Source organism: Entelurus aequoreus, linkage group LG26 (genome assembly GCF_033978785.1).
Source record: "Entelurus aequoreus isolate RoL-2023_Sb linkage group LG26, RoL_Eaeq_v1.1, whole genome shotgun sequence".
In the NCBI taxonomy this organism is placed as follows: domain Eukaryota; kingdom Metazoa; phylum Chordata; class Actinopteri; order Syngnathiformes; family Syngnathidae; genus Entelurus; species Entelurus aequoreus.
The window spans coordinates 1,745,109-1,762,608 of NC_084756.1; positions in this window are offsets into that span (position 1 = coordinate 1,745,109).

Consider the following 17,500-nt stretch of genomic DNA (forward strand, 5'->3'; position numbering starts at 1 on the left):
ATATACATACATATATATATACATACACATAAACATACACATGTACACATACACACACATACACATGCATACACATACACATATATATACATACATACATACATACATACATACACACACACACATACACATACATATACACAGTTTGTCAGCCCCGACAACCACCACGCGCGCGCGCTGCCACCAGTCACAACATCAGCCACCCCCCTGCACCAGACCCAGCAGCCACGGGCGCCCACACCACAAACAAACGGCAGCAGAAACAGCAGCCACAACACCCACAGACAGCCAGCACCACCCAATCAAATCAAAGCGATCAAAAAATAAACCGCGACCGGCAACCACACGCCAACAGGATCACAGATACCAGCCAGCGCCAGCCCGCCAGCAAGCCCAAACGCCAACACGCAAACAAGAGACACCAACACCCCCCCCCCCCCCCCCGCCAAAAGACCCCACCACCCCAACCCAAACCCGCACAAACACACCACCGCCCAAACAACCGAGACACAGTATCCAGACCAGACACGGGCGCCGCGCCGCCACCACATCAGGTCGCCAACAGAGACCCCACAGCGCAAGGTCGGGCCACACGGGCACGGACCCCACCCAACAGGAAGCGAGACCCGCGCGACGCCACACACAAATAAAAAATAAAATAAAATAAATAAATATATATATATACATATATACATACACATACATACACATACACATACATACACACATACACACATACACACATACACACATATATATATATATATATATATATATATATATATATATATATATATATATATATATATATATATATATATATATATATATATATATATATACATATATACACATTAAAAAAAAAATAATAATAATAATAATAAATTAATAAAAGCCTGGCAGGCCACCAGAACGCAGTCCCCGGAATCCGCGCCGGCCGACGAGGCAATGAGGGGTGCGCCGAACCCCAACCCCCCCACATGCATGTGTACAAGGCCCCCAGAGTGTCTACTGTGTAGTTAAAATTAGGAGGTCAGCCATTACAGCCGACCTCCAGTCCCTATTGATGCGTGTACTGTAGCGTGAGTGAGATATGTATGCTTGTGGGAACTAATAATGCGATTAAAATTGGGGGACATCAAGGTCTTGGTGGGTCCCAACCAAGCCGAGCCCTCCAAATCCTAAGTGTCTAATATGCAGCTAAGATTGAGGGATGGCCGAGCAGGGGACAAGACAGGAGGACCGGAGCCCCATAGGAGGCATCCTCAACCCCCCGCCATGCCTCCCCGCAGGACAATCCCCCAAAGTCCTGTATTTGTGTGACTGTGTGTGCTATAAGTAGGAGGAGTAGAGGGCCCGGACATCCCCCCCCAGTCCATGCGGCCGACAACCAGGAACTACGGCCAGGAAGCCGCCCCCCCCACCAGACCACTTTAGCGTGACGTCACGCGAGCCCACCCCCCGCCAAACAAAGCCAGCCCCCGCCCGCCCCAACCCAACCCCGCAGAGCCCATACCAGCAACCAAACGCAGAAAAACTGCACAGCCCCATGCCCAATGCAAACACCGCATCCCGGCCATCCACACAGCAACGCACCCATACGAGTTCCGGCCAGGGGATGGTGCCCCCCAACTGGGGAAGAAGTCAATGCACCCCGTCCGCACGCCAGCCCCCAAACCAGCCGTCAAGCCAACGCCAGCCATCCCCCACAACCCCACAACCCCACAACCCCACAAGCGCACAGATACCAGCCACAGTCCCCCAACCACTCCAACCCAACACAGCGACGCCAACCGCCGGCAGTACCACAGCAACCATCACCACCACCGCCCGTCCGCAGTACAAACACCCGCGGCCGCCGAAACCTGAAACAAAAAAAAGCGACCTACCCCGTAAACCACAACAACGCACACCCCCAGCTACCACAGAGGCCGCCAACCCACCTACCCCAACTCATCCACATACAGGCCAATCGATCCACCGGACATCCACACCCATACACACACCTACACATACATACACACATACATACACACATACACATATACATACATATATGTATATACACATACATACACATACACACATGCATGCATATACACATACACACACACACACACACATATATACACCTACATACATATACATATGCACACATATACACACACATACATACACCAAAACAAAACAAAAACAAAAACAAAAAATATAAAAAATAAAAATAAAAATAATAAATAAAATAAAATAAACCCTTTAAATAAAATAAAATAAAAATAAACATGAGGCCTGGTTGCCAACAGTGTCCAGCGCCACCAAACCCCGCAGCCACACCCGCACGTCCAGGCCCCCCCGCCCACCACCCACCAGGCACCCCATCCGGCAAAAAGCCATAAGGGCCCAGCCCCGCACCCACAGCCGGCATGCCATGGCATCTCTGCAGGCCTGGTGCCGCGATCAGCAATGCACACCGGGGCAGCAACACACACGCATGTACCTACCTACATACACACAGATTCCACCATACATACATACAAATGTACACACACACACACACACACACACACACACACACACACACACACACACACACACACACACACACACACACACACACGCACCTATATATACATGTATATAATTTAACAGAATAAATAAAATTTATTAAATAGATAATTAAAAAATATATATATATAAGTATATATATAAATAAAATTAATAAATAAATAAGGGCGGAGTAAAACACAGGAGGGAGACCCCCGCAGGGCAGTCGGGCAGCACCGCCGGGGCCCCAACAAGGGAGGAAAGCAGCCCCCCCAACCCGGCACCAGGCAGGCACGCACAGCCGCAGCGTAGGGCGACCCCGGGCAGACCCCGCCCCGCGCCCCAGGGGAAGGAGGAAGCCCACGGACACCCGAAGCCAGAGGGGCACGAGCCGACCCCCGCCCGACAGCGGCAAGGCCCCGGCCCCACGGGCGCAACCCCCCGCCCAACCACCCACGAGAGGGGCAGCCCCCCACCCAACCCAAGGCGGCCACCCCCAACAGCTCCACCCGCACCCCAACCCCCGCCCAGGCACCCCCATCCACCCCCATCCCCCAGACCACCCACGGATCGGCCCGCCAGGCCGGCACCAGGGAACACACCCCAGGCCCACCCAACCCCGCGGCACACGGCCCCCCCGGCACCCACGACCCCCCACCCACGGAGCAAGACCCCCGGGACAGAGCCCCAGCCCCGGCCCCCATGGGAATCAGGTCAGGAAATCAATTAGCGGTGCCCAAAGAGATCTGAATTCTGTCAGTTGTTGTTTTGATTCAGCAGACATTCTTTCCATAACTACATAATCTAATAAAATGTTTTTGTAAAGGTTTATACATAAATTATTTTTTGATTTCCAATTCATGAGAATAGTTTTCTTGGCGATGCCTATTGCATTTATAAGGAGGTATGTTTTGTTTATATCAAAGTCAGTTGCGGAGAGATCACCCAACAGGCAGAGTGCGGGGGAGATGGGAATAGGAATCTCTAACGCTAATGATAGGTTCTCGCACACTCCAAGCCAAAAGTTACTCACGGGAGCACAGGACCACATTGAGTGTAAGTAGTTATCTACCTTATTATCTGAGCAGTGTACACAAATGTTAGAGTCGGCTAAACCCATTTTATACATTCTTAGACCGGTGTAATGTATTCTGTAAAGTATTTTGAGCTGAATCAGTCGTAAATTTGGATTCTTAATCAAACGAGAAGTATTGAGGCATATTTGTTTCCAGAATTCTGGGTCAAGGCTTGTGGATACGTCTGAGTGCCATTTGGAAGTTGGGATACTTATTGTGTTATCTATTTTTGATAAGAGAGCATATAATTTGGATAAAGCTTTGGGGGCAGATGTTTTGAAGAATTTAACGGTCGTAGGATTACTTTCCCATGTTGTTTTGTTGAATATTGCGCTAATTACAGATTTTATTTGTATATATTCTAGGAATTTATTAGGATTGATTGCATATTGTGTTATTAAACTTTTAAAAGAGATAAAACTGTTTGCATTGATGATATCCCCAAGACATCTGACTCCTTTATCATACCATGTTGGAAAGTTCAATGGCTTCTTGTTTAAAAGAAAATCAGGATTATTCCAAATAGGCGTAAATTGACAGGGAGTGAGCGGGGATCCAGTTATTTTCAAAAACTCCCACCAAGCTGTTAAGGTAGTGCGTATATTAATACTTTTGAAGCAGTTGTGTTTTCGGAGAATTTGGCTAATAAAGGGCAAGTTAGAAATTGGGATCTCCTGGCTAAGTGATTGTTCAATCTCTAACCATAAACTATCTAATAAAGTGGGATTGGTCCATTTTAGTATATATTGTAGTTTATTTGCAAGGAAGTAATATGAAAAGTTTGGGAGTTCTAGACCCCCGTATTCTTTTGGTTTTTGTAAAGTTTTAAGGCTGATTCGTGCTGGTTTACTCTTCCAAAGAAACTGATTGATGTGTGAGTCTAGTGATTTAAACCAGATTTGAGAAGGTTTGGTTGGAATCATTGAAAAGAGATAATTAACCCTAGGCAAGACCATCATTTTCACGGTAGAAACCCTTCCCATAAGTGAGATTGGCAGTGCTTTCCAACGCGCCAGATCATCCTCAATCAATTTTAAGATTGGGGAGTAATTCAAGCGATTCAGATCTGACAATGTGGAGGAAATATTGATTCCCAGGTATTTAATGTTCCCTTTATGCAGTGGAATCGATGAGGTGCTCTGGAAGTCAAAATTTATTGGTAACACAGTAGATTTGGACCAGTTGATTGAGTAATCTGAAATAGAACTGAATTTATTGATAAGTGAGATTGTATCTTGAAGAGAAGAATGTGGATTTTGTAAGAAAAGTAATACATCATCAGCATAAAGGCTTATTTTATGATGAACGGTTGCGGTATGGATGCCTTTAATATTTGCATGCTGTCGAATTGCGGTTGCAAGAGGTTCAATAAATATAGCAAACAGTGACGGAGAAAGTGGACACCCTTGCCTTGTGCCCCTCATAAGATTAAACCTTGGGGAGATTTGGCTATTCGTTCTAACCGAGGCTGTAGGGAAACTATATAGGACCTTGATCCATTCTATAAATGAGTCTCCAAATCCAAATTTCTGTAGAGTAGCTAAAAGAAAATTCCAATTCACTCTATCAAATGCTTTTTCAGCATCTAATGAAACAACAGCTGTTTTTAAATTATGAATAACAGAATAGTCTATCACATTGAGTAGACGGCGAACATTGTTGGACGATTGTCTCTCTTTGATGAAACCTGTTTGATCAGGATGTACTATATATGGAGTGACTTTTTCTAATCTTTGAGCTAATACTTTGCAGATAATTTTAAGATCAGCATTAATCAGGGAGATTGGCCGGTAACTGGATGGAAGTGTTGGGTCTTTATCAGGTTTTAGCAAGAGACTGATTGTGGCAGAGTTCATATTTGGAGGAAGGAATGAGTTTTCTTTAATCTCTAAAGCCATTTTTGTAAATATCGGAGCTAGCAGTGACCAGAATGTTTTGTAGAACTCCACAGGGAACCCATCAGGTCCTGGTGCTTTATTGTTTGGCATCTGTTGAAGAGCATCGTGAAGTTCATCTACAGAAATAGCAAGATCTAAATTTGATACCTGCCTCGTATTTAATTTAGGTAAGTCTATACCATTGAGAAATGTCTCAATGTCTGAAAGAGATGGGTCAATCTGGGGTGTATACAAGTTTCTGTAAAAGTCTCTAAATATGGAGTTAATTTCCTCAGGAACGTGAGTAATGTTCCCAGCTGAATCCTTAATGGATGGTATGGAGTTTTTTTCTTTGTTTAATTTTAGTTGGTTAGCCAAATATTTGCTTGGTTTATTGTCATGTTCAAATTTATCTAAGCGTAACCTCTGAAGCAGGAATTGAGTTTTCTTATCAATTATTTCTCTTAAATCTAATTTGAGTTTTCTCAGTTCATTCAGAGTATGTTCATTTTGTGAGTTCGCATAAGCTATTTCTAATATTTTTATTTCATTTTCAAGTTCCTGCTCTAGTAAACGTTCCTTTTTTTTCTTGTATGATGAATAAGAAATAATTTTTCCTCGCATAACTACTTTCGCGGCCTCCCAGAGAATGCACGCCGTGATTTCTGGTTGATCATTAAAATCTAAAAAATCTGTCCATTCTTTCTCAAAGTAGTTGAGGAAGTCTGGGTCCTTTAGTAATGATGTATTAAGTCTCCATTGTTTTATAGGTGCAGTTATAGTTTTGTTAGTGAGGGAAAGTGAGACAGGTGCATGGTCACTGATGATGATAGGATGAATGTGAATGTTTGCGATATCAGATAAAATTGAGCTACTAGTTAAAAAGTAATCAATGCGAGAGAGTGAGTGGTGAACTGGGGAAAAATAAGTGTATTCCCTAAGAGTGTGGTGATAAGAACGCCAGGCATCGCAAAGACCATAATCCTTCATATATTGCTTAAGTATTACCACTGATTGAGACTCACGGTGACTCCCAGTCACTCTGGACCGATCTATATTTGGATTAAATACTAAGTTGAGGTCCCCTCCTAGAATCAAGCAGTGGTTTGAGTGAGGAGAAAGTGAAGAGAAGAAAGTGTGAAAAAAGGAGGGGTCATCAACATTTGGACCATAAATGTTGGCGATACATAAGTTTCTCCCGTCAACAGAAATATTAAGAATGATGTATCTTCCCTCTATGTCAGTAATGGAGTTATGGAATGTAAAGTTGACCTTTCTACTAATGAGAATGGCTACGCCTCTCTGTTTGGAGTTGTAACTAGCAAAGTATGTGTGTGGGTATTGCGATGAATGCAGTTTTGAGGTATCGGACTTGGAGAGGTGAGTCTCTTGTAGTAAAGCAATGTCTGCTTGCATACTCTTCAAATGATTAAGAATTTTTATATTTTTTTCCTTTGACCCGACTCCACGCACATTCCAAGTGACAAACTGAACAGTGGACATACTAAACTAGACTGTAACTAAGTGTGTGGATGTATGTGTGTACTTTATGTGTAAATAATGCATGTCTGTATCTAAATGTAAGCCTATCATGCATATATGTAGGTGTGTATAGTGTGTATGTATTAGCTGTGAGTGTAAATGCTGATGACGACGAGGGGACACACACAACAGGTGGAGAAATAGAAAGAGAAAAACAAAACAAAAAACATTAAAAAAAAAAAGAAAAGAAGAGAGTGGTGGATTGAACAGGTAGTGAAATAAGTAACATAAAAAGGAAAACAAAAAAGTAAAACAGTAAACATGTTGGTTTACCAAAAGAGAGAGAGAGAGCGTATGGTGTTTACGTGTGCGCTATGATGACGCACAGGTGTATTGTGAGCAAGAGGGGGGGGAAAGAGAGGGATTGAAGCATAATGAAATAACAAAAACAAAATACAACATTTACCGTGTTTCAGACGCTAATAATACAGCCACGGCGTGGCTTCCGGATCACGGTAAAGTTGGCCGTTGATGAAAAGTTTATCCACCGCGATGACTGCACGGCATCCTTCGGTGATAAACTTCTTGCGAAGCGGAAACAAATGGCGTCGCCGGTCGAGAATTTCCTTAGGAAACTGATCGTTGATGCTGAAGTTGGATCCTTTCAGCTCTCGGCCCTGGTTCCTCACTCGCTCCTTCTGCTTGAAGTGTTCAAATTTGGCTATGATGGGTCTCGGCCTCCTGTTCTCCGGCTTTTTGGCTCCAAGCCGGTGGACGCGATGGAAGGTGATGTTCCTGATGGTGTCTGCTGGAAGCTTGAGCTGATGTTCCATGAAGGACTTGATGGTTTCCTCTGGATCTTCCTCGGTCTTTTCCGGTATCCCCGCGAAGACCAGATTGTCCCTCATGCTTCTCGCCTGGAGGTCTAGCATCGTCTCCTTCATGCTCCTGTTGTCCCGGGTGAGTTGCGTCACTCCGTCGGTGAGGGATTTTACAGTCTCACGAAGAGCGGCGTTCTCCTTGGCGAGAGACATGACCTGCTGTTGTCCGAATTCCAAACTCTCACGGATGGCTTGGAATTCCTTGTGGAGCACCTCAACAAGTGCGAGGCGGCCATCCAAACAAGTCAGCCTCTTGTCGATGGAATCCAGGATGTCGGTGAAGTTTGTACCGGGTGGTGACACATGGCCAGGTGAGTCCTCCGGGCGGCTTCTTTTAGACGTTGGCGTCTTAGATGGCTTCCCCATGACGAGACGGTCGTAGCACTCTTCGATGTAGCCTTCAAGTGCCTCCAGATTTTGATATTTAAGTTTTATTTGCTTTATTTTCTGAATGAATCAGAATTGTTTGGCAGCTGAGTGTGCCACTTGACTCTATTTTTTTTTCCCGCGTCACGTACGCTCTCTCTCGCGAGACTACAGCATTACTGACGCATCTCCACTCTGATCAGAGGTGCACTTTAGAGACATATGAAGAAGTTACACGAATGGATATAAAAAACATAGGCAAAGTGTTGCACGTTAGTCAGGTATATTCATTTCCTATACAATGCAGCTGAACATGCTGTAATTAAAGAGCATTTTGAAGCAACAGCTGGTTTTCCTAATGTAATTGGAGCTATCGGCTGCACAAACATATATATATATATATATGTATATATATATAAATATATATATATATATATATATATATATATATATATATATATATATATATATATATGCATACACACACATATATATATATATATATATATATATATATATATATATATATATATATATATATATATATATATATATATATATATATATATATATATATATATATATATATATATATATACACACACAATACCGTTCAAAAGGTTGGGGTCACCCAAACAATTTTGTGGAATAGCCTTAATTTCTAAGAACAAGAATAGACTGTCGAGTTTCAGATGAAAGTTCTCTTTTTCTGGCCATTTTGAGCATTTAATTGACCCCACAAATGTGATGCTCCAGAAACTCAATCTGCTCAAAGGAAGGTCAGTTTTGTAGCTTCTGTAACGAGCTAAACTGTTTTCAGATGTGTGAACATGATTGCACAAGGGTTTTCTAATCATCAATTAGCCTTCTGAGCCAATGAGCAAACACATTGTACCATTAGAACACTGGAGTGATAGTTTCTGGAAATGGGCCTCTATACACCTATGTAGATATTGCACCAAAAACCAGACATTTGCATTTACCACATTAGCAATGTATAGAGTGTATTTCTTTAAAGTTAAAAGTAGTTTAAAGTTATCTTCATTGAAAAATAAGGACATTTCAATGTGACCCCAAACTTTTCAACGGTAGTGTATATATACATATACATATATATTTATACATATATGTGTGTACATATACAGTATATAAATATATACACATATACATATACACATATAAGGGATAAGCGGTAGAAATTGGATGGATATATACATATACATACATATATACATATATACATAAGGGCAGCAAGGTGGGTGAGGGGTTAGTGCGTCTGCCTCACAATACGAAGGTCCTGGGTTCAATCCTGCGCTCGGGATCTTTCTGTGTGTAGTTTGCAAAAACATGCACCTGGGTATGGGTTGATTGACAACACTTAATTGGCCCCAGTGTGTGAATGTGAGTGTGAATGTTGTCTGTCTATCTGTGTTGGCTCTGCGATGAGGTGGCGACTTGTCCAGGGTCTACCCCGCCTTCCGCCCGAATGCAGCTGACCTCGAAAAGGGACAAGCGGTAGTAAATGAATGGATGGATGGCATATATACATATATATACACATACATATATACATATATATACACGTACATATATACAAATATACACACACATATTTACAACTATATACACATATACTGTATATACATATATATATATATATATATATATATATATATATATATATATATATATATATATATATATATATATATATATATATATATATATATATATATACATATACATATATATATATATATATATATATATATATATATATATATATATATATATATATATATATATATTACAGTGTAAGCTGTGTCATTTCAAATTAGTGAAGTGAAGTGAATTATATTTATATAGCGTTTTTTCTCTAGTGACTCAAAGCGCTTTACATAGTGAAACCCAATATCTAAATTACATTTAAACCAGTGTGGGTGGCACTGGGAGCAGGTGGGTAAAGTGTCTTGCTCAAGGACACATCAGCAGTGACTAGGATGGCGGAAGCGGGGATCGAACCTGCAACCCTCAAGTTGCTGGCACGGCCACTCTACCAACCGAGCTATACCGCCCCAAATTACTACTTTTTGATCTAATAATAGAAAAACTTGTTTTTGAATGATCTGTCATTTGTATTCAAAGGTTTCTTTAAAAGGTAGGGGAAATAAATCGGGAAAAATCGCATATCAAATTTTTGGATATACATATACATACATATACACACACATATACACACATATACACACATATACACACATATATATATATATATATATATATATATATATATATATATATATATATATATATATATATATATATATATATATATATATATATATATATATATATATATATATATATATATTACAGTGTATGCTGTGTCATTTCAAATTACTACTTTTTGATCCAATAAAAGAAAAACTTGTTTTTGAATGATCCGTCATTTGTATTCAATGGTTTCTTTAAAAGGTAGGGGAAATAAATCGGGAAAAATCGTATATCAAATTGTTGGTGAAAAAATGCGGGATTTTATTTTTATGACAATTTAGGCTTAGAATAACATTACATAACATCTCTGACGAATAGGGACAGGCACCGTTCACATTTGAATCGATGCGGTTCCGATCGATACTGGTACTCAACTGTACCAATTATCGGTACTTTTGTGTGTGTTCATGTGGTAAAAATCTCATTTGTGTAATAATGACATCTTATAATGTTTAATTGTAACACATTTATTTCCCTTTATCGATCCATCACCAAATAAATTAAAGACAATATCCAATTATTTGTATAATAACATGTTTGCAATTGTTCTGCCAATGTGTTCAACATAAAACACTAAACTACAACAATGTGCACTACACACTTTAAAGCGTTTTCTATTTGGCATAGTTTGGATTTTATGTCATTTTACTTACTAAATCAGTCACAGTAACAATCTAAATGTTATGTTATCACTGCACCTTAACTGTAATCTAAATGTTATGTTATCACTGCACTTTAACTGTAATCTAAATGTTATGTTATCACTGCACCTTAACTGTAATCTAAATGTTATGTTATCACTGCACCTTAACTGTAATCTAAATGTTATGTTATCACTGCACCTTAACTGTAATCTAAATGTTATGTTATCACTGCACTTTAACTGTAATCTAAATGTTATGTTATCACTGCACTTTAACTGTAATCTAAATGTTATGTTATCACTGCACGTTAACTGTAATCTAAATGTTATGTTATCACTGCACTTTAACTGTAATCTAAATGTTATGTTATCACTGCACCTTAACTGTAATCTAAATGTTATGTTATCACTGCACTTTAACTGTAATCTAAATGTTATGTTATCACTGCACCTTAACTGTAATCTAAATGTTATGTTATCACTGCACTTTAACTGTAATCTAAATGTTATGTTATCACTGCACTTTAACTGTAATCTAAATGTTATGTTATCACTGCACCTTAACTGTAATCTAAATGTTATGTTATCACTGCACGTAAACTGTAATCTAAATGTTATGTTATCACTGCACCTTAACTGTACACTGCACCTTAACTGTAATCTAAATGTTGTGTTATCACTGCACCTTAACTGTAATGTAAATGTTATGTTATATAACGTTTAGATTACAGAACGACATACTGTATGTATATATATATATATCATCAATCAATCAATGTTTATTTATATAGCCCTAAATCACAAGTGTCTCAAAGGGCTGTACAAGCCACAACGACATCCTCGGTACAGAGCCCACATACGGGCAAGGAAAAACTCACCCCAGTGGGACGTCGGTGAATGACTATGAGAAACCTTGGAGAGGACCGCATATGTGGGTAACCCCCCCCCTCTAGGGGAGACCGAAAGCAACGGATGTCGAGTGGGTCTGACATAACATTGTGAAAGTCCAGTCCACAGTGGATCCAACACATCAGCGGGAGTCCAGTCCACAGCGGGGCCAACAGGAAACCATCCCGAGCGGAGACGGGTCAGCAGCGCAGAGATGTCCCCAACCGATGCACAGGCTAGTGGTCCACCCGGGGTCCCGGCTCTGGACAGCCAGCACTTCATCCATGGCCACCGGACCTATGCAACTCCCCCTCGCAAGGGACAGGGGAGAAGAGGAGAGAAGAAAAGAAACGGCAGATCAACTGGTCTAAAAAAGGGGGGGTCTATTTAAAGGCTAGATTATACAAATGAGTTTTAAGATGGGACTTAAATGCTTCTACTGAGGTAGCATCTCTAACTGTTACCGGGAGGGCATTCCAGAGTACTGGAGCCCGAATAGAAAACGCTCTATAGCCAGCAGACTTTTTTTTGGCTCTGGGAATCACTAATAAGCCGGAGTTCTTTGAACGCAGATTTCTTGTCGGGACATATGGTACAATACAATCGGCGAGATAGGCTGGAGCTAAACCGTGTAATACTTTATACGTAAGTAGTAAAACCTTAAAGTCGCATCTTAAGTGCACAGGAAGCCAGTGCAAGTGAGCCAGTATAGGCGTAATATGATCAAACTTTCTTGTTTTTGTCAAAAGCCTTGCAGCCGCATTTTGTACCAACTGTAATCTTTTAATGCTAGACATAGGGAGGCCCGAAAATAATACGTTACAGTAATCGAGACGAGACGTAACGAACGCATGAATAATGATCTCAGCGTCGCTAGTGGACAAGATGGAACGAATTTTAGCGATATTACGGAGATGAAAGAAGGCCGTTTTAGTAACACTCTTAATGTGTGACTCAAACGAGAGAGTTGGGTCGAAGATAATACCCAGATTCTTTACCGAGTCTCCTTGTTTAATTGTTTGGTTGTCAAATGTTAAGGTGGTATTATTAAATAGATGTTGGTGTCTAGCAGGACCGATAATCAGCATTTCCGTTTTCTTAGCGTTGAGTTGCAAAAAGTTAGCGGACATCCATTGTTTAATTTCATTAAGACACGCCTCCAGCTGACTACAGTCCGGCGTGTTGGTCAGCTTTAGGGGCATGTAGAGTTGAGTGTCATCAGCATAACAGTGAAAGCTAACACCGTACTTGCGTATGATGTCACCCAGCGGCAGCATGTAAATACTAAAGAGTGCAGGGCCAAGAACCGAACCCTGGGGAACTCCGCACGTTACCTTGACATAGTCCGAGGTCACATTGTTATGGGAGACGCACTGCATCCTGTCAGTAAGATAAGAGTTAAACCAAGACAAGGCTAAGTCTGACATACCAATACGTGTTTTGATACGCTCTAATAAAATATTATGATCGACGGTATCGAAAGCGGCGCTAAGATCAATATATATATATATATATATATATATATATATATATATATATATATATATATATATATATATATATATATATATATATATGTGTTTTTATGTCATCTTACTTTCTAAATCAGAGTCACAGTAACAATCTAAATGTTATGTTATCACTGCACCTTAACTGTAATCTAAATGTTATGTTATCACTGCACTTTGACCCTAATCTAAATGTTTTGTTATCACTGCACCTTAACTGTAATCTAAATGTAATGTTATCACTGCACTTTAACTGTAATCTAAATGTTATGTTATCACTGCACCTTAACTGTAATCTAAATGTTATGTTATCACTACACCTTAACCGTAATCTAAATGTTGTGTTATCATTGCACCTTAACCGTAATCTAAATGTTATGTTATCACTGCATCTTAAACGTAATCTAAATGTTATGTTATCACTGCACCTTAACTGTAATCTAAATGTTAAATTATTACTGCACCTTAACTGTAATCTAAATGTTATGTTATTACTGCACCTTAACTGTAATCTAAATGTTATGTTATCACTGCATCTTAAACGTAATCTAAATGTTATGTTATCACTGCACCTTAACTGTAATCTAAATGTTAAATTATTACTGCACCTTAACTGTAATCTAAATGTTATGTTATCACTGCACCTTAACTGTAATCTAAATGTTAAATTATTACTGCACCTTAACTGTAATCTAAATGTTAAATTATTACTGCACCTTAACTGTAATCTAAATGTTATGTTATCACTGCACCTTAACCCTAATCTGAACATGGAAGTGAAACACCACCCACCTCTGGAACGACGTGCGTAGCAGGCGTTTGCTGCAGGGATGTCGCCTCTTCTCCCGGCAAAAAATAGTCCTTTCTTGTCGGAAGAACCACCTGTTATGGCTTTGAACCGGATATTTCCATAAGGTAGACTTTCTTTTGTCCATTTCTGCTCGCTTGTGGCTCATCAGAAGCAAGTGCTGACAAGTTCCCCCTGCTACGGCACGTCCCGAGGGTCAAAAAGGATGGCCCTTAAAAAATGTAATTCCGTTATTGAAATTTTTTATTTAACATATATATATATATATATATATATATATATATATATATATATATATATATATATATATATATATATATATATATATATATATATATATATATATATATATATATATATATATATATATATATGTGTATGTGTATGGCTTATTAAGACTTTTATGTGCATCTCCCTGACAATTTTTGTGATGATGCGTGACTCCGGTAGCAAGGGCTAATATTTTTTAAATAATTTTCAAGGGGGCGCTATACAGTCAATTTTAAAGATTCCTGGTCGGTCTTTCAAAAATATCAAATTTTTCACCGGACCTGATGTGCCCGCAAATATTAGAGCGTTTTTGCGCTTGTTAAGGGGCCTCTAAAATGTGATGTGAGAGGATAATAATAAACAAAGCAATATCAATTTGTATGTTTTGAAAAATGTTCAACATTTTATGTTCAAGAGTAGAAAAGTCACACTCTTTTTAACATTCTTTTCGTGATTGTGCTGTAGATAGATGATGTTTATTTGCCATCATCCAACAGAGCTTCTTTGGGGGTCGGGGATTGAATAGAATACAAACAATGAAAAGTGGAAAAGGAATCAGGTTGGTCATGTTATCCTTGTCAGTGTACACAACGTAATTGAAAGTTTTAAAGGAATCTGCGAGACTTTCAGTGCGTTAAACCTGAGTGGAGCCTCTAATCACCTCTAATCCCTCAGATGGCGCAGCATCAAGCACCGCCAAGCCCGGGATGACTTCTGTTCAATGTCTTGCTGACTGCATCCAGAAGGTCCTCCGTGGATCTCAAGAGAGGTCGGCATTGTCGCCTGGTGAAAACACTGGGCTGAATAATGCTGACTGGACATCTAAGGCTTTCTGATGACATCATTGAATTAAACTGATGTTTACTCCTTGGGGTGGTGCATTAAAAAATCAATTTACGCCCGAATCACCAGTTTTATTCATCCAGATTCTATAACGATTTGTTATTTTCAAAAATCGATTTGAAAAATGTTTTAAAAAGACGTTTTTAAGGCCATCTCCATGCAACCAAAATAAGCTTTTCTAACCTGTAACCTGTTTTGAAAAAGTTTAAATATAACTTTGATGCGGCATTGAGGGAATCGCTTTGAATCAAGAATTGTGTGGAATCGAAAATCAATTTTAAATCGAATCATCACCCCACAAATCAAAATCGGATCAAAATGTTAGGTGCCCAAAGATTCACAACCCTAAAATTGTTTTCTTTTTCTTTGCTGAAATAGCTCAATCAACTTTAGTCTTAAAAAATACATAACTTAAGAGTTAAAAATAAAATTTTAAATGTTAACCCTTTGAAAGCCTTATAATCAACTGACGTCACTGTTGTCAATTAGCATAAATAACATTTTACTCATTTAAACTTATATTATCTGATCAAAAGGCCTTCAAAGGGTCACAAAAAGTATTTGTGAACGTCATTTTAAAAGTATTCATCCAAAATGTTTAACACCCTTCAAAAACTTTAGGACTTTTATGTCTCGAATAACAATGAATGTCCTAGGAGGGGCAAATTAACATAAAAAGACCCCAATAATTGGACAATTTTATTGTCAGGATGTCTTCCAGGAACTTTTGTTTTTGTTTTTGTTTGAATGGACGTCATTTATTTGCTTAAAACATGCTAACAGTTGTATCTGGAGTCCAGTCTGGGTGTATTTTGAAGTGAATTTTGCCAGCAAGCACATCAGTCAGAGTCTCCTCACTCATCTTGGCACTGACCTTGAATGAAGTTGCGTGAGTACTCTGCATATTTACATGATTATGGCCATATTTGTTTGTGATTAATCACTAGTTAACTCGTTATTTTTGAAAGTCCTTTTTTATTTATTTTTTAGACTAAGACTTAGACAAACTTAATGATCCACAAGGGAAATTGTTCCACACAGTAGCTCAGTTACAAAGGATGGAAAGGATAATGCACACAAGGGCACAAAAAGAGGGCAAAAACAAAAAGTATAAAGTAGACAAAAAATGCACCGTAGTAGCAATATAAAATATAACATATATGTAATATTTACATATTATATATACAGTATATGATATATACTGATATATTATATTATTATATTAAATAATATATACAATTACCCAATCCCAATTACCATGTACAATATTACAGTATATGTAACAGCTGTTGCAAAAAAAAGGGCAGCATAAAATAGAGAGTAGATCCAGCAGAAAATATACATTATAAACAAAGAGAGGTAGCTAACATAGAAGCGGTCAAGTAATAGACAGATATCATCTATTGCTGTATGGCGAGTGATTATACAGCTGGATGGCGTGCGGAATGAAGGAGTTCTTGAACTGTGGGAACGAAGCTGAAGGCGCCTGTTGGAGTATGAGCTCTGCTATCCCTCAATTGTCTGGTGGAGTTGGTGGGCGGGATTGTCCATGATGGCGAGCAGTTTGTCCAGTGTTCCTGTCCTTCACTGACACAAACGTCTCCAACTGTGTGCCAATTGTTTGGCCGGCTTTCCGGATCAGTTTGTCAATCCGGTTTAAGTCCCTTTTGCTGGTGCTGCTCCCCCAACAAACCACTGCAAAGTACAGGGCACTGGCCACAACAGACTGATAAAAGATATCCAACAGCTTGCTGCACACATTAAAGGACCTAAGATTCCTCAGGAAAAAGAGTCTGCTCATGCCCTTCTTGTAAACAGCTTTGCTGTTGTCCTTCCAGTCCAGTCTGCTGTTCAAGTGGACTCCCAGGTACTTGTACTGCCCCACTACTGCCACCTCCCGGCCCTGGATGTTGTTATTTTATATATTTTTTTATCGTATTTTTTATTTATCTATTTATTTTTGTAACCTATGACGCTTTTTTTGTATGTTTATTTTTGTATTTTCTATTTGTTTTATTTTGTATATATATTGTTGTTTGTTAG